At 49.8% G+C, this 25,233-nt stretch overlaps 3 long non-coding RNA genes across 3 annotated transcripts; 1 reads left to right on the top strand and 2 right to left on the bottom strand.

The window, feature by feature from the left end:
* Nucleotides 1-640: 640 nt before the first annotated feature.
* Nucleotides 641-1,650, bottom strand: LOC311512701. The gene is made up of 2 exons (XR_014709534.1): nt 1,618-1,650; nt 641-1,288 (listed from the first exon to the last, which is right to left on the bottom strand). It is a non-coding gene; the product is annotated as an uncharacterized lncRNA (long non-coding RNA).
* Nucleotides 1,651-4,244: 2,594 nt separating this feature from the next.
* LOC311512705 lies at nt 4,245-6,169 on the top strand. Its single transcript, XR_014709538.1, has 2 exons — nt 4,245-4,275; nt 5,489-6,169. It is a non-coding gene; the product is annotated as an uncharacterized lncRNA (long non-coding RNA).
* Nucleotides 6,170-10,922: 4,753 nt separating this feature from the next.
* Nucleotides 10,923-11,932, bottom strand: LOC311512699. Its single transcript, XR_014709532.1, has 2 exons — nt 11,900-11,932; nt 10,923-11,570 (listed from the first exon to the last, which is right to left on the bottom strand). It is a non-coding gene; the product is annotated as an uncharacterized lncRNA (long non-coding RNA).
* Between the last annotated feature and the right edge of the window lie 13,301 nt (nt 11,933-25,233).

Below are 25,233 nucleotides of genomic sequence, written 5' to 3'. Positions count from 1 at the left end.
TAGGGTCGTATATAAGTCAAATCCCCAAAGAATCAGGACAGTCCCGATAAAATCAGGACATTTGGTCACGCTAAGCCTGACGCACCCTTCACTAAAGAGAAGTTGCAGCGCAAGGCTGGTCGCTGGTGGCAGTAGTTGAATATTGCCGAATATTAGGATACCAGCTTGTGGGCGTCGGCAGGATGGTCAGGCCGAAGTGCTAAACAGGTATCAGTGGGACCCCAAAATCATGAGAATTAAAAAAAACGAAATTGTTTTGCGGCCCAGCTGCTGCAACGGGCAGAACCCCTCTGAGAGCTGAGCTGGTCCGGCCCCCACTGGTGCAGCGCACCTGGATACCCCCTGGGAATTCAGGCCCTGTCGCACACACACAACAGACAGCAGACGGGGGAGGCGCTGAGCAGGGGACACAGGCTGCTGCTGTCTGACTGTTTCAGTCCCACAGAGGCAGAGACCCGGCCTGTCTCCCCTGTACCCAGCTGTCTCCGCTCCTCCTTGCTCCCTCTGTCCCCATGACTTCTTCTGGGCACCAGCCACCACTTCCTAGGGAAGGGTCTTTTTAAAAGGAAACCCAAAGAAGGAGAATCTGGCTCTGAGCGCATATGAGTGCTGAAGAGATGAAACACCAGGAGGCTGACGATGTCGTAAATTGTAGCTTTTATTGCTCTACATTAAAAGATGGGATGGGAAAAGAGAACAAGGGTGAAAATCTCCCACAGGAAAGAGTCTACAGCACAAATCTTACAGGATCTCTCCCAGCACAGCTGATATCCCAGGGCACAATGACGGTCAGTTACTCGTTACAAGGGAAGGCATTGACCTCTCGATAGGAGAGACAGAACAGTGCGCAGTATGTGGACAGAGACTGGAAACGTTCCCAGAAACACGTCCCACTGCAAGGGGAATGGCAGACCAGCGGAGCGAGGAGAGAGCTACTGTGCGAGGGGCTGTAATTCATTTTCATTCCATAGTCGTCGGTGGTTCCGTGGGCCCTACCAGAACTTCTTTTCTTTGCAGCAGTGCTCCACAGGTGGGCATTTTGGAAAGCACGGAGGACATGGAGCACACTTTTGAGGGCACGGGCATGGGCATGGATGCACGCATGTAGTGCACTTCTTCACGCAGACTTTACAGCAAGGATCCATGCATTTTTTCACACACTTGGTCACACAGACTTTGCAGCAGGGATCCAGGCACTTGGTAGTACACTTGGTCACACAGCAAGGAGGAGGCAGGCAGGTCTGTTTGCATTGCTGCTGGTAAACCATCTTCCTGGACGTGGGCAAACCTGAAAGACAAAGGAGATTTCAGGGTTTGCAAAATCAAGGCAAACAGCATCATCTTCTCCTGAGCATCGTGCACCGGAACATTCAGCAGAATCAGAGGCTGGTGCACAAGGAAAACTTCTCCACAGAGAGCATTCCCATTGCAAACCACTTCAGAAAGAACAAACATGGGGGAGGATGGACTGATATCCCATTCCCATGGCCTGCAATGGGATTCGTGAAATAGCCACAAGATAGTTTAGCAAAACATTCTTCTGAGCAGCAAGGACAGGAAAGCCAAAAATAAAGCCCAACCTTAAAGTTAGCTCCCAATCATCAGAAGGAGACTTACCCAATTCACCTACAGGAGCTAGTAAAGATTTCGAGTCGATTGAGAAGCATTGTGATGCGAGCCTTTTTATGTGGTTTCCATGGCCTGGCATCCGGAAACGAGAGATCCTAGAGGTATGCAAATATGATTTGAATAAAGTAACTTGCTCCAATTAAACATCCTTCAACTATTTGTTTGCATCATTATTTTTAATAATTAGTTTAAGTGGACACACGTGTCATCTTTGAGGAAACGCCTGACCTACAAAATTCATATTAGAAATACAATTCAATGAACAACTGCATTGTTTGCTTAAAAATGGTCTTTATGGATTTCCATTCCTTCCTTCTGCAGGCTTTTGCATCTTCCTCTGAGGCATCTGGTACTGCTCACTTGCAGAGAGAAGATAGTGGCCTGGATGGATCTCTGAGCTGATCCACTAGGGGTATTCCTCTGCTCCTACTAATGTACATCTCCCGTCCATGATACACCACGCATGTCTCTCTGGGCACAGAGCTGATGCTGGGCTCATGGATTCCTTGGTAGTTTGAGCAGTAGGAGACTCCAAATGCAGCCTACTCGCCGCTGTTACTCCTGCTAGAGGGAATATTGGTCAGGTGTTTCCTGAGAAGAAGCTTGGGTCTTTGTTATGTGACATTGTGTCTTTACCTCGTGTTGCCTTCTTGCTATTTTGCACTGAAACTTCATCCTAATTCTAATATTTTCTAATATAGATTGTAAACTCTTGTGATGGAGGTGCGTCTTTATACGTATGAGATGCCAGTTCCCCCACGGGTGAGAACTATCTCCTGTCCATCTCCATTCCATCAAAACATTTACAGATCTAAGAGGCCATCAACGTGAGTGTGGAATTGTCATTATGCTAATATGGGCAGGGAAAGATACCCAGCTTATCCTGTGTACACAGGGCAGTGACTGTTGTGAAGAAAAAAACAAGGGTTGAAAGTTTTAATTTTTTTAGTCAGAAAATGAGGAGCTTTCTATGCAGGTATCAGGAAGATCATGTTCCCTTTTCCTCCTTAAAGCCAACACTTGTGGGTCATTAAGAGCCCATCCTAGGGCATCTTGCAGACCCTTTCTTTGGTGTCACTTGCTATTCCTGCTTAGTCAATTAACGGGCACTGTGGAGTCTCATGCCGCAGGGCCCTGAGGGGGTGTGATTCTCCTGTGGGTTCAGATGGCAGCAGCTGATTCAATACCCTGTGACTCAGGCTCTGACGCTGACGAGACGGGTGTATCTTCCTCTTTGGAATTCCCGTGTGTTGTTCTCACCAGCTGGGCCACAGGGTTCCAAGAATGAGGTCCTCCCTGGAAGAGGTAAGGGCTGGAAAATATCTCTGGATTCTTCTAGTAAAGGAATCTGTCCCCTAGTGAGTCACAATAATTCAATACCTTACAGGAGGCAGAGGGATCTCCTGGATATGGCATTGCACGGGGAGACAGGAGAACGGGACTATATCCCTGCCTCTGCCCACCTGTGTGATCTTGGTCAAGTCACTTCACCTCCCTACGCCTCTTTCCCTTCCAACCTTTTATCCGTCTAGATGGAAATCTTTGGGGCAAGTGCCATATGTTTGTACAGCACCTAGCAATAAGTTTGCTCTCGTTGTTGGGGCCTCTAGGAGGTACAGGTTTCACAGTATCACCCGTATTAGTCTGTATCTGCAAAAAGAACAGGAGTAGTTGTGGCACCTTTGAGCCTAACAAATTGAGCATAAGGTTGCATGAGCTACAGCCCACTTCCCACAAAAGCTTATTCTCAAATAAATTTGTTAATCTCTAAGGTGCCACACGTTCTCCTGTTCTTTTTTCTAGGAGGTTCAGTCATTTAAATCATGAAATAAAAAAAATCGTCTACCACTCTTTTGAGACATGGACAGGTGATTGCTTTCCCCTCTGGGGTCGCTGGCATCCCATATATATCAAGATGGACCCTGCCACAGCAGCTTGCCATCTGTATTAGAAAATACAAGAACTGAAATAAAATTTGAGAGCAAAATGGCAAGAAGCCACCCCTAAGTGATGACACAATGTCAGATAATAATGAGCCAAACACCATATCAGTAGGAATCTCCTGACAAATATTTATTCTAGCAGAATTAACAGGGTGGGCTGGATCTGAAGTATCCTTCTGCTAAAAAGACTTGAGAATCCATGAATCCAAGGTCACCTCTGTGTCTATAGCTGCCTGGGTGGTATATCATGAAGGGAAGTTGTACATTAGCAGGAACGAAGAAATACCCATAATGGCTCAGAGCAAAGATCCATCCCGCCCAGTGTCCTGTCTCCTACAGCAACCAGTACCAGATGCCTCAAAGGAAGATGGAAGACAGTCTGAAGAAGGAATTTATGGAAAAGCAAAGAATCCTGGTGTTAATTGAATTGCCTTTTTCTAATGTCGACTCTGTGGATCAGGCAGAGAACTTCCAAACAGCATTTCCTCTAATATGGAACGTGCATCCGCTTAAAATAATTATTTAAAATAATTAGCAACATTAGTGATGCAAATGAGCAATTGAAGGCTGTGTGATTCGAGCGAGACATACCTGTGGGGTGCCTCATTTCCGTGGAGCAGGCCATGGAAACCATATAAAAAGGCTCATGACCCAGTGCTCCTCAATTCACTCGGCTTCTTCATTTGCTCCAGTTGGTGACTTGGTAAGTCTTGTTCTTATTATTGAGAGCTAACTTCATGGCTGGGCTTCATTTCAGGCTTTCCTTTCCTCGCTGTTCACAAGAGCACTTTGCGTAAGTATCTTGCTGTGATTTCTCTAATCCCATTGCAGGGTGCAGGAAGGGATTTCAGTCCATTCTCTGTCAGGGTTGTTCTTTCTCAAGTGGTTTGCAATGGCAATGCTCTCTTGACAGAAATGTTTCCCACGGCACCAAGCTCTGTTTGTGCTGAATGTTCTCCGTCCATGATTTACGCAGCCCTTTCTAAATCAGGAGATTCAATTAGTGGGTGTGACAGGGAATTACAGGGCGGGGCTCAGAGTTTCAGAAGAGAGAAGTGGGAAAGGAAAACCTCTAGGCGGAGGGAGCGGTCGGAGATTTGAGGGCAAAGGAGTAAGATGCGTCTGCAAGTAACTCAGACTGACACGATATGGAGGGGATATAGCCCCTGCAGTCTCACTGCCCGATTCCTCACGAGCGAAAACCTGCTCAATTCTGTGGATGTCAATGGAGCTCCACTGATTTACACCAGCTGCAGAGCTGGAGGGGAACAGAAGAGACTCTAAAGGCCTTGCCTGCGCACACATCCTCCCAATGAAAGGAAGGCAGTAAGTAGATTCAAGGAATCACCACCCATAAAAATCAAGCTGCTCTGTACTGGAAATGCAACTCCAGATACATTCGTGCAGCCTCAGGACCTGGGAAGAGAACATTTGCACAAATGCTCTTCCATTTGCCACCTGCACGTTCAGAAGCACTGAGTGGTTTATTTAACTCTTCTAGCAGAAAAATATTTGAATGCAGTAATGATCAATGGTTACCAATACTGCTCAACCCATTCTGTATCTCTCGCCCTGCCATTAATCTCAGGATAACTCTTTCAATCTTAGAGTACATTTTGCACCGAATGTTTTGCTTTCTTCTGCAGAGATATTTTACTGGTCAGAAGAGTGTTTTGCTTAGGTATCTTGAGGTTATTTCACGAATCCCATTGCAGACCTTTAGAATGGGATTTCAGTCCATCCTCCCCTATGTTTGTTCTTTCTGAAGCGGTTGGCAATGGTAATGCTCTCTCTGGAGAAGTGTTCCCAGTGCACCAGGCTCTGATTCTGCTGAATGTTCTGGTGCATGAGGCTAATGAGAAAATGATGCTGTTTGTTTTGATTTTGCAAACCTTGAAGCCTACTTTGTCTTTCAGTTTTGCCCACGTCCAGGAAGATGGTTTACCAGCAGCAATGCAAACAGACCTGCCTGCCTCCTCCTTGCTGTGTGACCAAGTGCACTACCAAATGCCTGGATCCCTGCTGCAAAGTCTGTGTGACCAAGTGTGTGACAAAATGCGTGGATCCTTGCTGTAAAGTCTGCGTGAAGAAGTGTACTACATGCGTGCATCCATGTCCATGCCCGTGCCCTGAAAAGTGCATTCCGTGCCCTGAAAAGTGCATTCCGTGCCCTCCATGCCCTGAAAAATGCCCCCCCGTGCAGCACTGCTGCAAAGAAAAGAAGCTCTGTTAGGACCCATGGAACCTCGGACATCTACAGAATGAGAATGAATTACAGCCCCTCGCGCCGAAACTCTCTCCTCGCTCCGCTGGTCTGGCATTCCCCTCGCAGTGGGACGTGTTTCTAGGAACGTTTCCACTCTCTATCCGCACACTGCGCACCGTTTCTGCTTTTCCTCTCCAAAGGTCAATGCCTCCCCTTGTAACGAGTAACTGACCGTCTTTGTGCCCCTGGGATGTCAGCTGTTCCTGGGAGAGATCCTGTAACACTTGTGCTTTCAACTCTTTTTCCTGTGGGAGATTTTCCTCCTTTTTTCTCTTATCCCATCATGTCTTTTAATGGAGACGTGCTCCAATAAAATTTGTGATTCCTGGCATCGTCTGCCTCCTGGTGTTTCATTCTCCTTTGCAGAAGGACCTGCTGCAGAAGTCTCCATACTGTGGGCCAAAGCTCTGAAATGAGGTCTTATTAGGTCAGCTGAACCTACCTCCAATTTATTTTTTATTGTGGTAGATACCGAGTAGACCCCACGGGGACTTGGCCGTCCTAGAAAACCATTGGAAGTCAAGGAAACAAGGCCTCTTTTAAGAGACTAGATCTTAATCTTCCACAGAATTCATGCCTCCTTCAATAGGGGGTTACTGATGCTATCCATAAGCACAGCCATGGATTATACATTATGGGGGAGACTTTTGCAAGCACCACGTGCAATCAGGCATTGCCTTTCAAAATGTACACCTCTGTTTCACATTTCTTGGAAACTCGATTGCTGTATTCCCCTATCTACATTTTCACCTTTAAATTGCATAAGGTGAGAAGAGACCATTGCCATCTAGACTGACATCCTGTACGATAATGCACAGAGAATTTCACCCAGTCACCCCTGTATACTTATACCCCATATCTTGTGATTCTCTAAGGCGTCTCTGCCAGAAAGGTCTTGATCTGAAGACTTTTAGTGATGGAGGATCCTCCCCCTTCCCTTGCAATGTTTTTCCAATGGTTAAGCAACCTCCCTGTCAAAAATTCACACATCTCACATCCCTTTGCAAGTTATTTTTCCTCCTCTTGCTTAGCTCATGTTCTCCTGAGCTTTGTTCCTTATTTCACTGACGGTTCCAGGGGTTTATCCTTTCACAGACTGTTAATTCTCTTATGGGATCAGGACCTTCTCATGTAGGATGTAACTGACTGCGTAGTCAACCCTCAGATATTGCTCACATCCGAGACACTCACTCTGTACAATTCCACCGTCACGTCTTCAGCACTGGAATAATTTCATTCCCCAGCTTCCATCCAACCTCGAATTATTGTTGCGTTGAAATGTAACTTGCTCTTCCTGGAATCATCTGCCTCCTGGTGTTTGCTTTGCCCTCTCTTTGTCTCTTTAATCACTGCTTGGCTCCTGTCTCACCCATTTCAAGCTCTCTTGTGTTTTGCTTTAAAAGACCCACATCGCATGAAAAGAGGGGAAAGAAAATTTCCGCGATAAGCCTGGGTGACTTCGTAGAAACGCAGAAACCTAAAAAGAAAGAAAGGAGAAAAGACCATTGTCATAAATATAAAGGGAAGGGTAACCCCCTTTAAAATCCCTCCTGGCCAGAGGAAAAACCCTTTCACCTGTAAAGGGTTAAGAGGCTAGGATAACCTCGCTCGCACCTGACCAAAATGACCAATGAGGAGAGAAGGTACTTTCAAAAGCTGGGAGGAGGGAGAAAAACAAAGGGTCTGTGTCTGTCTGTGTGATGCTTTTGCCGGGGACAGAACAGGAATGGAGTCTTAGAATGTAGTAAGTAATCTAGCTAGAGATGCGTTAGATTATGATTTCTTTGAATGGCTGAGAAATTAAGCTGTGCTGAATAGAATGAAGATTCCTGTCTGTGTGTCTTTTTGTAACTTAAGGTTTTGCCTAGAGGGATTCTCTATGTTTTGAACCTAATTACCCTGTAAGGTACTTACCATCCTGATTTTACAGAGCTGATTCTTTTTTACTTCTCTTAAAATCCTTCTTTTCAGAAACTGAATGCTTTTCATTGTTCTTAAGACCCAAGGGTTTGGGTTTGTGTTCACCTATGCAAATTGGTGAGGATTTTTACCAAAGCTTCCCCAGGAAGTGGGGTTCAAGGGTTGGGAGGATTTTGCGGGGAAAGACATTTCCAAACAACACTTTCCTAATAAATAAAGCCAGATAAACGTTTGGTGGTGGCAGTGGAAGTCCAAGGGCAAAGGGTAAAATAGTTTGTACCTTGGGGAAGTTTTAACCTAAGCTGCTAAAAGTAAGCTTAGGAGGTTTTCATTCAGGTCCCCACATCTGTACCCTAGAATTCAGAGTGGGGAAGGAACCTTGACAACCATTGGAGCATTTCTTACACTGCAGTGTTCTCTGGGTGCCACAAATAATTCAACTCGCATCAGCCAAGCCCTCCCAGCTCTTTGCCAGCCTTTCATCTAAGGGTTTGTCAGTGCTGGTGAAGTACAGGTGAGCTGTTATTATTACTTCAAATTTCATTAGCTCTTCGAGGCCCCCCCTGAGACCGGGGCCACAGTGCGTCAAGGGCTGAACAGACATGCAACAGGAAACAGTCCCTTCTCCTGAAGGTGATAGAATCTGGGGCATAATCCTGGAATAGAGGTAAGGCCAAGGAGCATCATTAGTGGTCCAGGACCCCATTGTGCTAGGGGCTGTACAAACACATAAGGAAACTATGGTTCTGGTCTCAAGTAGCTTACAATTATGGAAATCTCTGCAACAGTCTCTCTTTTGAAAGAAAGCAAGCAAGCAAGCAAGAAAGAAAACCACCCTATGATCAGTTAAAAGGGAACATGAGCTTCCTGACACATGTATGGTAAGTTCTCATTCCATGATTTAAATCAATTAAAACTCCTGTCATTCTTGTTCAGAATGCTCATCACGCTGTATAAAGAGGATAACATGGGTGACTTTTCCCGTCCATATTGGGGTAATTATAATTGCAAACTCAGACTGAGGGCACCTTAGATATGTAAACATTTTTAACATAAGGGAGATAAACAAGATTTTGCTCTCACCACTGGGCGCACTGACATCCCATATGTATAAGGATAGACACCTGTCCAGCACAAAGGTCTTAAAATAGAGGATGTTGAAGAGAAGCTATTAAAGTTAGACATTTTTAAAGAAGGAGGTCCAGATAACTCAAATGCAAGAGTTTTACAAGAGCTGGTTGAGGAGGTCACTGGACCATGGCTGGAAGCTGAAGCTCGAAAAATTCAGGCTGGAAATAAGGCGTAAAATATTAACAGGGAGTGTGATTAGGCATTGGAACCATTTGCCAGCCGTGGTTGTGGATTCTCCATCACTGAGAAGTTTTAAATCAAGACCGGATGTTTGTCCAATGTCTATGCTTTAGAAGTTATTCCGGGTTAGTTCTGTGGCCAGTGTTGGACAAGAGATCAGATGAGGTGATCAGAGTGGTCCCTTCTGGCCTTGGAATCGATGAATGTCGAGTGTATTCGATTGGTTTTGAAGGAGAAAGAAGTTGCATCACAAAATAGCAGGAAGCCACTACTAAGCGAAGACACAATGTCAGATGATAAGGACCCCAGATATGTCTTCTAGCAGGACTAACAGAGTGGAGACTGTCCTACTGCTAAAATTACTGGGGTGTTCATTATTCCAACATCAACTCCATGTTTATAGAAGCGTGGAGGGGAGCTGCAGATTAGCAGGAATGGAGAAATACCCATAGCAGGTCAGACCACAGATCAGTCTAGGCCAGGATCGTGTCTCTGACAGTGAGCACCCCAAGATATCTCAGAAGAAGGTGCAAGAACGCCTGTGAAGGGGAATTTATGGAAATACGTAAGAGTCCATTTTAGAAAGCAAATAAGCCAGTTCTTTGTTGAATTGTTTTTTTCCCATTGGAATTACGTGGGTCAGGCGCAAGAACTTACAAACAGCATTTGCTCAGACACTGTCACGTGTGTTTCCTTAAAATAATTATAACTAATTGTTAAAATACTTTTTAAAAATCTTGATGCAAGCAAGTAATTGAAGGATCTGTAGGTGGAGGAAGTTTGCATTGTTAAAAATCACATCTGTATATCACTAGCCTGTCTCATTTCTGGGCACCCAGCCCTGGTAAGCATATAAAAAATCTCCCACATAATATCTGATCCATGCCAGTGTTTACGGATAGCATCAGTCATCCCTGACTGAAGGGGGTGCGAATACTGTGGAAAATCAAGATCTTTTCTCGTCACGGTTTCTTCTTTTGCTCAACCGGACATTGATGTTCTAGCACGGCCAAGCTCCTGTGAGCTCTCTTTAGTACCCATAAAAATAGAAACTGAATTGGAGGTGGGGTTGGCTAACTTAACAAGGCCTCATTTCAAAGCTTTGCCCACCCCACCCTCCCGGCATGGTGGCTTTTGCAGCAGGTCCTTTCTCAGCTGAATCAGAGCTCGGGGGTACCACACAGTCCTTTCTCTTGACATACTGATTAGTTGTTAGGGTCGTATATAAGTCAAATCCCCAAAGAATCAGGACAGTCCCGATAAAATCAGGACATTTGGTCACGCTAAGCCTGACGCACCCTTCACTAAAGAGAAGTTGCAGCGCAAGGCTGGTCGCTGGTGGCAGTAGTTGAATATTGCCGAATATTAGGATACCAGCTTGTGGGCGTCGGCAGGATGGTCAGGCCGAAGTGCTAAACAGGTATCAGTGGGACCCCAAAATCATGAGAATTAAAAAAAACGAAATTGTTTTGCGGCCCAGCTGCTGCAACGGGCAGAACCCCTCTGAGAGCTGAGCTGGTCCGGCCCCCACTGGTGCAGCGCACCTGGATACCCCCTGGGAATTCAGGCCCTGTCGCACACACACAACAGACAGCAGACGGGGGAGGCGCTGAGCAGGGGACACAGGCTGCTGCTGTCTGACTGTTTCAGTCCCACAGAGGCAGAGACCTGGCCTGTCTCCCCTGTACCCAGCTGTCTCCGCTCCTCCTTGCTCCCTCTGTCCCCATGACTTCTTCTGGGCACCAGCCACCACTTCCTAGGGAAGGGTCTTTTTAAAAGGAAACCCAAAGAAGGAGAATCTGGCTCTGAGCGCATATGAGTGCTGAAGAGATGAAACACCAGGAGGCTGACGATGTCGTAAATTGTAGCTTTTATTGCTCTACATTAAAAGATGGGATGGGAAAAGAGAACAAGGGTGAAAATCTCCCACAGGAAAGAGTCTACAGCACAAATCTTACAGGATCTCTCCCAGCACAGCTGATATCCCAGGGCACAATGACGGTCAGTTACTCGTTACAAGGGAAGGCATTGACCTCTCGATAGGAGAGACAGAACAGTGCGCAGTATGTGGACAGAGACTGGAAACGTTCCCAGAAACACGTCCCACTGCAAGGGGAATGGCAGACCAGCGGAGCGAGGAGAGAGCTACTGTGCGAGGGGCTGTAATTCATTTTCATTCCATAGTCGTCGGTGGTTCCGTGGGCCCTACCAGAACTTCTTTTCTTTGCAGCAGTGCTCCACAGGTGGGCATTTTGGAAAGCACGGAGGACATGGAGCACACTTTTGAGGGCACGGGCATGGGCATGGATGCACGCATGTAGTGCACTTCTTCACGCAGACTTTACAGCAAGGATCCATGCATTTTTTCACACACTTGGTCACACAGACTTTGCAGCAGGGATCCAGGCACTTGGTAGTACACTTGGTCACACAGCAAGGAGGAGGCAGGCAGGTCTGTTTGCATTGCTGCTGGTAAACCATCTTCCTGGACGTGGGCAAACCTGAAAGACAAAGGAGATTTCAGGGTTTGCAAAATCAAGGCAAACAGCATCATCTTCTCCTGAGCATCGTGCACCGGAACATTCAGCAGAATCAGAGGCTGGTGCACAAGGAAAACTTCTCCACAGAGAGCATTCCCATTGCAAACCACTTCAGAAAGAACAAACATGGGGGAGGATGGACTGATATCCCATTCCCATGGCCTGCAATGGGATTCGTGAAATAGCCACAAGATAGTTTAGCAAAACATTCTTCTGAGCAGCAAGGACAGGAAAGCCAAAAATAAAGCCCAACCTTAAAGTTAGCTCCCAATCATCAGAAGGAGACTTACCCAATTCACCTACAGGAGCTAGTAAAGATTTCGAGTCGATTGAGAAGCATTGTGATGCGAGCCTTTTTATATGGTTTCCATGGCCTGGCATCCGGAAACGAGAGATCCTAGAGGTATGCAAATATGATTTGAATAAAGTAACTTGCTCCAATTAAACATCCTTCAACTATTTGTTTGCATCATTATTTTTAATAATTAGTTTAAGTGGACACACGTGTCATCTTTGAGGAAACGCCTGACCTACAAAATTCATATTAGAAATACAATTCAAAAAACAACTGCATTGCAAGGGTGAGAACTATCTCCTGTCCATGTCCATTCCATCAAAACATTTACAGATCTAAGAGGCCATCAACGTGAGTGTGGAATTGTCATTATGCTAATATGGGCAGGGAAAGATACCCAGCTTATCCTGTGTACACAGGGCAGTGACTGTTGTGAAGAAAAAAACAAGGGTTGAAAGTTTTAATTTTTTTAGTCAGAAAATGAGGAGCTTTCTATGCAGGTATCAGGAAGATCATGTTCCCTTTTCCTCCTTAAAGCCAACACTTGTGGGTCATTAAGAGCCCATCCTAGGGCATCTTGCAGACCCTTTCTTTGGTGTCACTTGCTATTCCTGCTTAGTCAATTAACGGGCACTGTGGAGTCTCATGCCGCAGGGCACTGAGGGGGTGTGATTCTCCTGTGGGTTCAGATGGCAGCAGCTGATTCAATACCCTGTGACTCAGGCTCTGACGCTGACGAGACGGGTGTATCTTCCTCTTTCGAATTCCCGTGTGTTGTTCTCACCAGCTGGGCCACAGGGTTCCAAGAACGAGGTCCTCCCTGGTAAGGTAAGGGCTGGAAAATATCTCTGGATTCTTCTAGTAAAGGAATCTGTCCCCTAGTGAGTCACAATAATTCAATACCTTACAGGAGGCAGAGGGATCTCCCGGATATGGCATTGCACGGGGAGACAGGAAAACGGGACTATATCCCTGCCTCTGCCCACCTGTGTGATCTTGGACAAGGAACTTCACCTCCCTACGCCTCTTTCCCCTCCAACCTTTTATCTGTCTAGACGGAAATCTTTGGGGCAGGTGTCATGTGTTTGTACAGCACCTAGCTATGAGTTCGCTCTCATTGTTGGGGCCTCTAGGAGGTACAGGTTTCACAGTAGCAGCCGTATTAGTCTGTATCTGCAAAAAGAACAGGAGTACTTGTGGCACCTTTGAGCCTAACAAATTGAGCATAAGCTTTCGTGAGCTACAGCCCACTTCCCACAAAAGCTTATGCTCAAATAAATTTGTTAATCTCTAAGGTGCCACACATTCTCCTGTTCTTTTTCTAGGAGATTCAGTCATTTAAATCATGAAATAAAAAAAATCGTCTACCATTTTTTTGTAATATAATGGACATGGACAGGTGATTGCTTTCCCCTCTGGGGTCGCTGGCATCCCATATATATCAAGATGGACCTTGCCACAGCAGCTTGCCATCTGTATTAGAAAATACAAGAACTGAAATAAAATTTGAGAGCAAAATGGCAAGAAGCCACCCCTAAGTGAAGACACAATGTCAGATAATAATGAGCCAAACACCATATTAGTAGGAATCTCCTGACAAATATTTATTCTAGCAGAATTAACAGGGTGGGCTGGATCTGAAGTATCCTTCTGCTAAAAAGACTTGAGAATCCATGAATCCAAAGTCACCTCTGTGTCTATAGCAGCCTGGGTGGTATATCATGAAGGGAAGTTGTACATTAGCAGGAACGAAGAAATACCCATAATGGCTCAGAGCAAAGATCCATCCCGCCCAGTGTCCTGTCTCCTACAGCAACCAGTACCAGATGCCTCAAAGGAAGATGGAAGACAGTCTGAAGAAGGAATTTATGGAAAAGCAAAGAATCCTGGTGTTAATTGAATTGCCTTTTTCTAATGTCGACTCTGTGGATCAGGCAGAGAACTTCCAAACAGCATTTCCTCTAATATGGAACGTGCATCCGCTTAAAATAATTATTTAAAATAATTAGCAACATTAGTGATGCAAATGAGCAATTGAAGGCTGTGTGATTCGAGCGAGACATACCTGTGGGGTGCCTCATTTCCGTGGAGCAGGCCATGGAAACCATATAAAAAGGCTCATGACCCAGTGCTCCTCAATTCACTCGGCTTCTTCATTTGCTCCAGTTGGTGACTTGGTAAGTCTTGTTCTTAATATTGAGAGCTAACTTCATGGCTGGGCTTCATTTCAGGCTTTCCTTTCCTCGCTGTTCACAAGAGCACTTTGCGTAAGTATCTTGCTGTGATTTCTCTAATCCCATTGCAGGGTGCAGGAAGGGATTTCAGTCCATTCTCTGTCAGGGTTGTTCTTTCTCAAGTGGTTTGCAATGGCAATGCTCTCTTGACAGAAATGTTTCCCACGGCACCAAGCTCTGTTTGTGCTGAATGTTCTCCGTCCATGATTTACGCAGCCCTTTCTAAATCAGGAGATTCAATTAGTGGGTGTGACAGGGAATTACAGGGCGGGGCTCAGAGTTTCAGAAGAGAGAAGTGGGAAAGGAAAACCTCTAGATGGAGGGAGCGGTCGGAGATTTGAGGGCAAAGGAGTAAGATGCGTCTGCAAGTAACTCAGACTGACACGATATGGAGGGGATATAGCCCCTGCAGTCTCACTGCCCGATTCCTCACGAGCGAAAACCTGCTCAATTCTGTGGATGTCAATGGAGCTCCACTGATTTACACCAGCTGCAGAGCTGGAGGGGAACAGAAGAGAATCTAAAGGCCTTGCCTGCGCACACATCCTCCCAATGAAAGGAAGGCAGTAAGTAGATTCAAGGAATCACCACCCATAAAAATCAAGCTGCTCTGTACTGGAAATGCAACTCCAGATACATTCGTGCAGCCTCAGGACCTGGGAAGAGAACATTTGCACAAATGCACTTCCATTTGCCACCTGCACGTTCAGAAGCACTGAGTGGTTTATTTAACTCTTCTAGCAGAAAAATATTTGAATGCAGTAATGATCAATGGTTACCAATACTGCTCAACCCATTCTGTATCTCTCGCCCTGCCATTAATCTCAGGATAACTCTTTCAATCTTAGAGTACATTTTGCACCGAATGTTTTGCTTTCTTCTGCAGAGATATTTTACTGGTCAGAAGAGTGTTTTGCTTAGGTATCTTGAGGTTATTTCACGAATCCCATTGCAGACCTTTAGAATGGGATTTCAGTCCATCCTCCCCTATGTTTGCTCTTTCTGAAGCGTTTGGCAATGGTAATGCTCTCTCTGGAGAAGTGTTCCCAGTGCACCAGGCTCTGATTCTGCTGAATGTTCTGGTGCATGAGGCTAATGAGAAAATGATGCTGTTTGTTTTGATTTTGCAAACCTTGAAGCCTACTTTGTCTTTCAGTTTTGCCCACGTCCAGGAAGATGGTTTACCAGCAGCAATGCAAACAGACCTGCCTGCCTCCTCCTTGCTGTGTGACCAAGTGCACTACCAAATGCCTGGATCCCTGCTGCAAAGTCTGTGTGACCAAGTGTGTGACAAAATGCGTGGATCCTTGCTGTAAAGTCTGCGTGAAGAAGTGTACTACATGCGTGCATCCATGTCCATGCCCGTGCCCTGAAAAGTGCATTCCGTGCCCTGAAAAGTGCATTCCGTGCCCTCCATGCCCTGAAAAATGTCCCCCCGTGCAGCACTGCTGCAAAGAAAAGAAGCTCTGTTAGGACCCATGGAACCTCGGACATCTACAGAATGAGAATGAATTACAGCCCCTCGCGCCGAAGCTCTCTCCTCGCTCCGCTGGTCTGGCATTCCCCTCGCAGTGGGACGTGTTTCTAGGAACGTTTCCACTCTCTATCCGCACACTGCGCACCGTTTCTCCTTTTCCTCTCCAGAGGTCAGTGCCTCCCCTTGTAACGAGTAACTGACCGTCTTTTGTGCCCCTGGAATGTCAACTGTTCCTGGGAGAGATCCTGTAACACTTGTGCTTTTGACTCTTTTTTGTGTGGGAGATTTTCCCCCTTTGTTCTCTTCTCCCATCATGTCTTGTAATGGAGACGTGCTACAATAAAATTTGTGATTCCTGGCATCGTCTGTCTCCTGGTGTTTCACTCTCCTTCGCAGAAGGACCTGCTGCAGAAGTCTCCATACTGTGGGCCAAAGCTCTGAAATGAGGTCTTATTAGGTCAGCTGAACCTACCTCCAATTTATTTGTATTGTCAAAGCAGAGCCATGGATTATACATTATGCGGGGGAGACTTTTGCAAGCGCCACGTGCAATCAGGCATTGCCTTTCAAAATGTACACCTCTGTTTCACATTTCCTGGAAACTCGATTGCTGTATTCCCCTATCTTCATTTTCACCTTTAAATTGCATAAGGTGAGAAGAGACCATTGCCATCTGGACTGACACACTGTACGATAATGCACCTCCAATTTATTTGTGTTGTCGTAGATACCGAATAGACCCCATGGGGACTTGGCCGTCCTAGAAAACCAATGCAAGTCTAGGAAAAAAGGCGTCTTTTAAGAGACTAGATCTTAATCTTCCACAGAATTCATGCCTCCTTCAATAGGGGGTTACTGATGCTATGCATAAGGACAGCCATGGATTATACATTATGGGGGAGACTTTTGCAAGCACCACGTGCATTCAAGCGTTGCCTTTCAAAATGTACACCTCTGTTTCACATTTGCTGGAAACTCGATTGCTGTATTCCCCTATCTACATTTTCACCTTTAAATTGCATAAGGTGAGAAGAGACCATTGCCATCTGGACTGACACCCTGTACGATAATGCACAGAGAATTTCACCCAGTCACCCCTGTATACTTATACCCCATATCTTGTGATTCTCTAAGGCATCTCTGCCAGAAGGGTCTTGATCTGAAGACTTTTAGTGATGGAGGATCCTCCCCCTTCCCTTGCAATGTTTTTCCAATGGTTAAGCAACCTCCCTGTCAAAAATTCACACATCTCACATCCCTTTGCCAGTTATTTTTCCTCCTCTTGCTTAGCTCATGTTCTTCTGGGCTTTGTTCCTTATTTCACTGACGGTTCCAGAGGTTTATCCTTTCACAGACTGTTAATTCTCTTATGGGATCAGGACCTTCTCATGTAGGATGTAACTGACTGCGTAGGTACCCCTCAGATATTGCTCACATCCGAGACACTCACTCTGTACAATTCCACCGTCACGTCTTCAGCACTGGAATAATTTCATTCCCCAGCTTCCATCCAACCTCGAATTATTGTTGCGTTGACACATCAATAGCTCTTTTGTATTTGCTTTAAAAGACCCACATAGCATGAAAAGAGGGGAAAGAATATTTCCGAGAGAAGCCTGGGTGACTTCGTAGAAACCAACGAACCTAAAAAGAAAGAACTGAGAAAAGACCATCGGATCATTTCTTACGCTGCAGTGTTCTCTGGGTGCCACAAATAATTCAACCCGCATCAGCCAAGCCCTCCCAGCTCTTTGCCAACCTTTCACCTAAGGCTCTGTCAGTGCTGGTGAAGAACAGGAGAGCTATTATTATTACTTCATATTTCATTCGCTCCTCCAGGCCCACTGAGACCGGGGCCCCGTGCGTCAGGCGCTGAGTAGAAACACAGCAGGTCACAGTCCCTTCCCCTGAAAAGCTGGCCATCTAAACAGACTGAAAATGAGGAGGGGACGGACTCACCCGAGGTCACACAGCAGGTGTGTGATGGAGCTAGCAGCGAACCCATCTCCTCTCTCTGCCTGTCAAGAGTTTATCCACTAGGCCACACCATCCCCTACCACAGCTCCAAGTCTTTGCTATGTATGGTCTCTATGATGTGATGTGACATTTTTCTTGGGTAGCCACTTAGTGCCCACAGCAATAACAAACATTAGTGGTCTAAAGAGAGGGCAGGTTTGGATGATCTGAAGCCCACATTCCAAAGAGCTCAAAAAGCTTTGGTCCTGTGGATCAACATATGCACCAGACCCCAGTGGAGGCTTCCACATTTACCCCTGAATCTCACACCTTACCCTGTGGCACACTCTGCTTCCTCAGATATCCCAGAAAGAGATCTTTAGTAACACGGGTCTTTCAGAGCATTAAGAGCCTGCTCGGGAATAGGGGTCTGTGAAGAAATAGGATCTAATCTATCATAGCTGGGTCCTAATACTGTGCCCCTTGCTGCCGTATCCAAACATGCTGAGGTCCTAAGCAGCATGTTGTATGTAGAGGGAGCAGAGAGACAGAAGTGGATTGGTGGGAGTTGGGGAGGCTATTGAAGTGTGAGGAAAATCGACAGGGATTAAGGGAAAGGGGGTTCAGGAGCAAGTTCCAGAAGACTGTCTGGAAGCCGGGGAGCAGTTATTCCACGCTGAGGACAGTATAGAAAGGATGTAGAGAAACAGGAAAGGATCCAGAGGCGAGCGACAAAGATGATCAGAGGGATGGAATGGAAGCCATAGGAGCGAAGGCTGAAGGAACAGGGTATGTTTAGTTTGGGAAAGAGGAGATGAAGGAGGGATATGATAGCGGTGTTCAACTACTTGAAAGGCTGTCATAGTGAAGATGGAGAAAAGTTGTTGTGTTTTGCCACGGAGGGCAGGACAAGAGGCAATGGGTTCAAACTACAGCAGAGCAGATTTCGGGTAAATCTCAGGACAAACTTGCTAAGTGAACGAAGAGGAGGCAATGGTACAGGTTGCCTTGGGATGTCGTAGAAGCTTCTCCACTGGAAGTTTTCAAAAGGAGGCTGGAGAGCCATCTGCCTTGGATGGTTTAGAAACCACTTATCCTTCACCTTGCAGGGGGTTAGACTAGATGACCCTCATGGTGCACTCGAACCTTAGGGTTCTATGATTCTAAGATGTACATCGAAAGCGTGTGGTGTTGGGGTTGGATAGCGAATGCTCAAGCCCTGTTTGCTTTTTTACAATTTGGTGTGACTACACCAGAATAATGGGCCTGGGGATCATCATGGGGACTAGTAGAGAACCTGCCATTAAAAAGGCAACACTTAGCAACAGCAGAGAGACTTGCACCTAAGCTTTAACCAGGAGGGATGGAAAGGGTGACGCCCCTCTGGCTCAATAGAGAACAAATGCACTAGTATGGTACTGGGGAGGGGGGGGGGGAGACTGGTAAGGAATGATTTGATCACAGTGTACAAGTATCTGCCTGTGGAACAAATATTTCATAACAGGCTCTTCCAGTCTACCAGGGAAAGGTCTAATATGCACAATGGCTGGAAGCTGAAGCTAGAAAATTTCAGACCGGAAATAAGGCATAAAATGTTAACAGTGAGTGTGATTAGCCATTGGAACCATTTACCAGCCGTGGTTGTGGATTCTCCATCACTGACAAGTTTTAAATCAAGATTCCATGTTTGTCTCAAGTCTATGCTCTAGAAGTTATTCGGGGTTAGTTGTATGGCCCATGTTGTACAAGAGATCAGATGAGATTGTTGCTGGCACCCGGTGCCGAGAGGCTAAACAACAGCTGGGGTTGGTTCGCTACCCGGTATGCTATAGCCAATAATCACAACAGGGTGGAGAAGCAGAAAAGTTTATTTGCAGCTGCAAAAAGGTACAGGGAGAACAGAATCTCAAATCCTGCACCCAGAGCAGGAAGTTACACAGGCTTTTATACATCCTTTTCCCCAGCATACTTATCCAATAGCAAGCTGCCCTAAATATCCATATAGCCAGCCAATCCAGTTCCCAGCTAGTTCCCTGGTTCTCTGTATCATTTATTAAACCATACATAAAGCTGCTTTATTCACCATTGTTCTTCCATATCTGCCCTGTGTGGCCTTGCTTAGTTTCAGGCAGTCTGACTCTGCAGCATATTGTTGCAGATTCTCAGCATAACTGCTGCGAGTGCCTCCAGGCAGGGGGGCCAAGAACACTTGGGCCTAGTCCGCAGAGCTGCTGCGAGTGCCTCCAGGTGGGAGGGGGGGGCAAGGACACTTGGGCCTAGTGCGAGGAGGCTTCATCGACACTCGTGGTCTTCCATCCCCTCGAATTACCTAGTGGCCATGCCCCAGTGTCCCCAACAAGATGATCAGAGTGGTCCCTTCTGGCCTAGGAATCGATGAATGTCGAGTGTATTTCAATGGATTAGTGTAGGGAGCCAGGGTGGCTTCCCTCCGAACAAGAGGGTAAAGAGCCACCCTCTCAGCCTGAGACGGCGGGGCCAGACCAAGCTTGCGCCAATCCCTGGAAGGGGCGGGATGGGACAGGAAGTACAAAGGGTGGGGCCCGTGGCCCAGTGCGGGCAGCACTAGGGTGGGAGACAGACCCAGGCTGCTGGCGGCTCCCTCCAGACCCTGCTGCCGACCCAGGGGAGGCCCTGGGCCAGGAGGAACCTGACCGGGAGGAAGGCCTGTGGCGACCAGGACTGCCAGCCGCTGAGTACCTGGAGGGGCTGGAGGGGCCCGGCTGTAGCCTGGGCCAGCGTGAGCCCGACACAGAGGGGGAGCTGGAGCTGCCAGCGGCTGGAGACCCGGACGAGCTGGGGGGACCGAAGAGGCCCGCTTGAGAGACCGGGTAGGAAGTAGCCCAGGGGCAGAACTGCGCTGTGGGGTGGGCGTATTTGGTCAGCGGGGCGCGGAGGGTCCTCCGCTGACCCAGCGGCGGGACCTTCGCCTCCCACCACTGTCAGGGCCCTGGGCTGGAACGCAGTGGAGTTGGGGGGGGGGGGGGGCTGCGTTCCCCTCCCCCGGCCAGCCTGCCTTGGGTAGCAGAATCCAGAACGCCGCAGACCCGGGCCGACCCTCCCTTGCCTGAGGGGCGCGCCGCAGACTCTAACCGGCCCTCCCTTGCCTGAGGGGCTCGCCGCAGACTCTAACCGGCCCTCTCTTGCCTGAGGGGCTCGCCGCAGACTCTAACCGGCCCTCCCTTGCCTGAGGGGCGCGCCGCAGACTCTAACCGGCGCTCCCTTGCCTGAGGGGCGCGCCGCAGACTCCAGCCGGCCCTCCCTTGCCTGAGGGGCGCGCCGCAGACCCGTGCCGGCCCTCCCTTGCCTGAGGGGCGCGCCACAGACTCTAACGGGCGCTCCCCTGCCTGAGGGGCGCGCCACAGACTCTAACCGGCCCTCCCTTGCCTGAGGGGCGCGCCGCAGACTCTAACCGGCCCTCCCTTGCCTGAGGGGCGCGCCGCAGACTCCAGCCGGCCCTCCCTTGCCTGAGGGGCGCGCCGCAGACCCGTGCCGGCCCTCCCTTGCCTGAGGGGCGCGCCACAGACTCTAACGGGCGCTCCCCTGCCTGAGGGGCGCGCCACAGACTCTAACCGGCCCTCCCTTGCCTGAGGGGCGCGCCGCAGACTCTAACCGGCCCTCCCTTGCCTGAGGGGCGCGCCGCAGACTCTAACCGACCCTCCCTTGCCTGAGGGGCACGCCGCAGACTCTAACCGGCGCTCCCTTGTCTGAGGGGCGCGCCGCAGACTCTAACCGGCGCTCCCTTGCCTGAGGGGCGCGCCGCAGACTCTAACCGGCCCCCCCTTGCCTGAGGGGCGCGCCGCAGACTCTAACCGGCCCCCCCTTGCCTGAGGGGCGCGCCGCAGACTCTAACCGGCCCCCCCTTGCCTGAGGGGCGCGCCGCAGACTCTAACCGACCCTCCCTTGCCTGAGGGGCGCGCCGCAGACTCTAACCGGCGCTCCCTTGCCTGAGGGGCGCGCCGCAGACTCTAACCGGCCCTCCCTTGCCTGAGGGGCGCGCCGCAGACTCTAACCGGCCCTCCCTTGCCTGAGGGGCGCGCCGCAGACTCTAACCGGCCCTCCCTTGCCTGAGGGGCGCGCCGCAGACTCTAACCGACCCTCCCTTGCCTGAGGGGCGCGCCGCAGACTCTAACCGGCGCTCCCTTGCCTGAGGGGTGCGCCGCAGACCCGTGCCGACCCTCCCTTGCCTGAGGGGCGCGCCGCAGACTCTAACCGACCCTCCCTTGCCTGAGGGGCGCGCCGCAGACTCTAACCGGCCCTCCCTTGCCTGAGGGGCGCGCCGCAGACTCTAACCGGCCCTCCCTTGCCTGAGGGGCGCGCCGCAGACCCGTGCCGGCCCTCCCTTGCCTGAGGGGCGCGCCGCAGACCCGTGCCGACCCTCCCTTGCCTGAGGGGCGCGCCGCAGACCCGTGCCGGCCCTCCCTTGCCTGAGGGGCGCGCCGCAGACTCTAACCGGCCCTCCCTTGCCTGAGGGGCGCGCCGCAGACTCTAACCGGCCCCCCCTTGCCTGAGGGGCGCGCCGCAGACTCTAACCGGCCCCCCCTTGCCTGAGGGGCGCGCCGCAGACTCTAACCGGCCCCCCCTTGCCTGAGGGGCGCGCCGCAGACTCTAACCGACCCTCCCTTGCCTGAGGGGCGCGCAGCAGACTCTAACCGGCGCTCCCTTGCCTGAGGGGCGCGTCGCAGACTCTAACCGGCCCTCCCTTGCCTGAGGGGCGCGCCGCAGACTCTAACCGGCCCTCCCTTGCCTGAGGGGCGCGCCGCAGACTCTAACCGGCGCTCCCTTGCCTGAGGGGTGCGCCGCAGACCCGTGCCGACCCTCCCTTGCCTGAGGGGCGCGCCGCAGACTCTAACCGACCCTCCCTTGCCTGAGGGGCGCGCCGCAGACTCTAACCGGCCCTCCCTTGCCTGAGGGGCGCGCCGCAGACTCTAACCGGCCCTCCCTTGCCTGAGGGGCGCGCCGCAGACCCGTGCCGGCCCTCCCTTGCCTGAGGGGCGCGCCGCAGACCCGTGCCGACCCTCCCTTGCCTGAGGGGCGCGCCGCAGACCCGTGCCGGCCCTCCCTTGCCTGAGGGGCGCGCCGCAGACTCTAACCGGCCCTCCCTTGCCTGAGGGGCGCGCCGCAGACCCGTGCCGGCCCTCCCTTGCCTGAGGGGCGCGCTGCAGACCCGTGCCGACCCTCCCTTGCCTGAGGGGCGCGCCGCAGACCCGTGCCGACCCTCCCTTGCCTGAGGGGCGCGCCGCAGACCCGTGCCGGCCCTCCCTTGCCTGAGGGGCGCGCCGCAGACTCTAACCGACCCTCCCTTGCCTGAGGGGCACGCCGCAGACTCTAACCGGCCCTCCCTTGCCTGAGGGGCGCGCCGCAGACTCTAACCGACCCTCCCTTGCCTGAGGGGCGCGCCGCAGACTCTAACCGGCCCTCCCTTGCCTGAGGGGCGTGCCGCAGACTCTAACCGACCCTCCCTTGCCTGAGGGGCGCGCCGCAGACTCTAACCGGCCCTCCCTTGCCTGAGGGGCGCGCCGCAGACCCATGCCGGCCCTCCCTTGCCTGAGGGGCGCGCCGCAGACTCTAACCGACCCTCCCTTGCCTGAGGGGCGCGCTGCAGACTCCAGCCGGCACACCTTCTCCGCTAATTCCCCAGTGCCCGCAAGGTGTGACTAAGGCCTGCCAGTGGGACAGTAGCTCTCCATTGCCCCCTCTAGGCTCGCTGGACCAATTAAAACCTGTCACAATTAGAATTAGAATGAAATTGCAGCACAAAATGGCAGGAAGCCACTACCATAGGCGCCGACTTTTCCCAGTGTGGGTGGGTGCCCGCCCTGACTCCACCCCTGCCCTGCCCCCGTTCCAACCTCTTCCCCAAAGTCCCCATCCCCACTCCGCCCCCTCCCTGCCCCTATTGGACCCCTTCCCCAAATCCCCGCCCCGGTCCCGCCTCTTCCCGGCGTGCGCCGCATTCCCCCTCCTCTCCCCTCCCTCCCAGCACTTGCCGCTGCCAAACAGCGGCCCGCTCAGGGGAGGAGGTGGAGGCAGAGCGCAGGGGGATGCCGGTGGGTGCAGAGAACCCTCCAATTTTTCCCCGGGGCTGCTCCAGCAGCTCCTCTGGCCACTACTCAGCGATGACACAATTTCAGATGATGATTACCTCAAATATTGGAGACTACAGAAAATGTTGAGAATTATTGGTATGGAGGAAGTGCCAGAACTAAAGTACTTTAGACCTTGTGTTTTTCTGATTAATTGGTAGAGGCCAAGTTGACCAGTGATCCCCTGTTGCTCTCCTCTCACAATTGTACAGTCATGGGTGGGTTGTATCTCTCTCTAGTGGCTACTCAACAGAAAATGGAATTTCAAGGTGACAGGCTACTCTAGGTAACGGTGTTACCACTTAGCTCAGGTGGCTGAGGTCCGAGTTATAATCCTGACATCCCATAATCAAAAACAGTTCCAGACCTGTTGTGGGGGTGTTGCATCAGCTTGTGCCCCTCATTGTTATTTTTCTGATACAGGTTCCCAGGGACGGACTCATGGTCCACCCCTTCAAAGACTGTACTCCATGGGCAAGGCATGAAAACAAATACGGGGCATTGCCTGCAGAGCTCAGTCTTATTGCTCCTTCCAAAGAAAAGGATTTAATAAATAAAAAACAACAGCCCTATTTTATGCTAGTTCTGCCTGTTGAGCCACTTGAATGTCACCAGGCAATACATCTCGTTTTCCTGGCCCAGTCTGACATTGGAATCAAGGGAGTTACTCCAGAGATGAATTTGGCCATCAGATTGCAGCCAGCAGTGGATGTGAACACCCTAAATTGATGGCCAAAGATAAACTCCCAGTCCCTTCTAAAATGGCATTATTATCATTTACCGGAATTGTCATTGCACCGAGGTGTCCTATGCGTGGACCTAGACCCTATTGTGCTAGGTGCTGTACAAACAACACGTGGACCTGTCCTGATTTTCACAGCTGCACCCAATGTGCTGGAAGACGGATACTCAGAAACCTGGAGTCTGACTAGATTGACTAGAGAGCAAGTGTGAAAAATCGGGATGGGGGGACGGGGGATGAGTATAATGAGGAGGTAATATGGTCCTATGTAAGTCAAATCCCCTAAGAATTGGGACAGTCCCAATAATATCAGGACATTTGGTCACCCTTAGCCTGACACACCTTTCAGATGTGGACGTAAAGGGAAGTTACAGCACAAGGTGGGTAGCTGGTGGCAGTAGTTGAATATGGCAGAATATTAGGAAACCAGTTTGTGTGCGTCAGCAGAACTTTCAGGCCAAAGAGCTAAAAAGGCAGCAGTGGGACCCCAAAATCATGAGATTCATAAAAATGATACATTCTGATGAACTTTGAATTAAGAAAAACTAAATTGTTTTCTGGCTGAGTTGCTGCAGCAGGCAGAACCCGTCTGGCAGCTGAGCTGGTCTGGCCCCCACTGGTGCAGCGCACCCAGATATCCTCTGGGAATTCAGGCCCTGTAGCACACACACCGCAGTCAGCAGATGTGGGAGGCGCTGAGCAGGGAACACGGGCTGTTGTTTTCCTCTTTCGCTCCCACAGGAGCAGAGAACCGGCCTGTCTCAACTGTACCCTACTGTCTCTACTCCTCCTTCCTACCTCTGTCCTCATCACTTC

This window comes from Lepidochelys olivacea (genome assembly GCF_965140295.1).
Source record: "Lepidochelys olivacea isolate rLepOli2 genome assembly, chromosome: 24".
Lineage (NCBI taxonomy): Eukaryota > Metazoa > Chordata > Testudines > Cheloniidae > Lepidochelys > Lepidochelys olivacea.
This window is presented reverse-complemented; position numbering and strand designations above follow the sequence as displayed.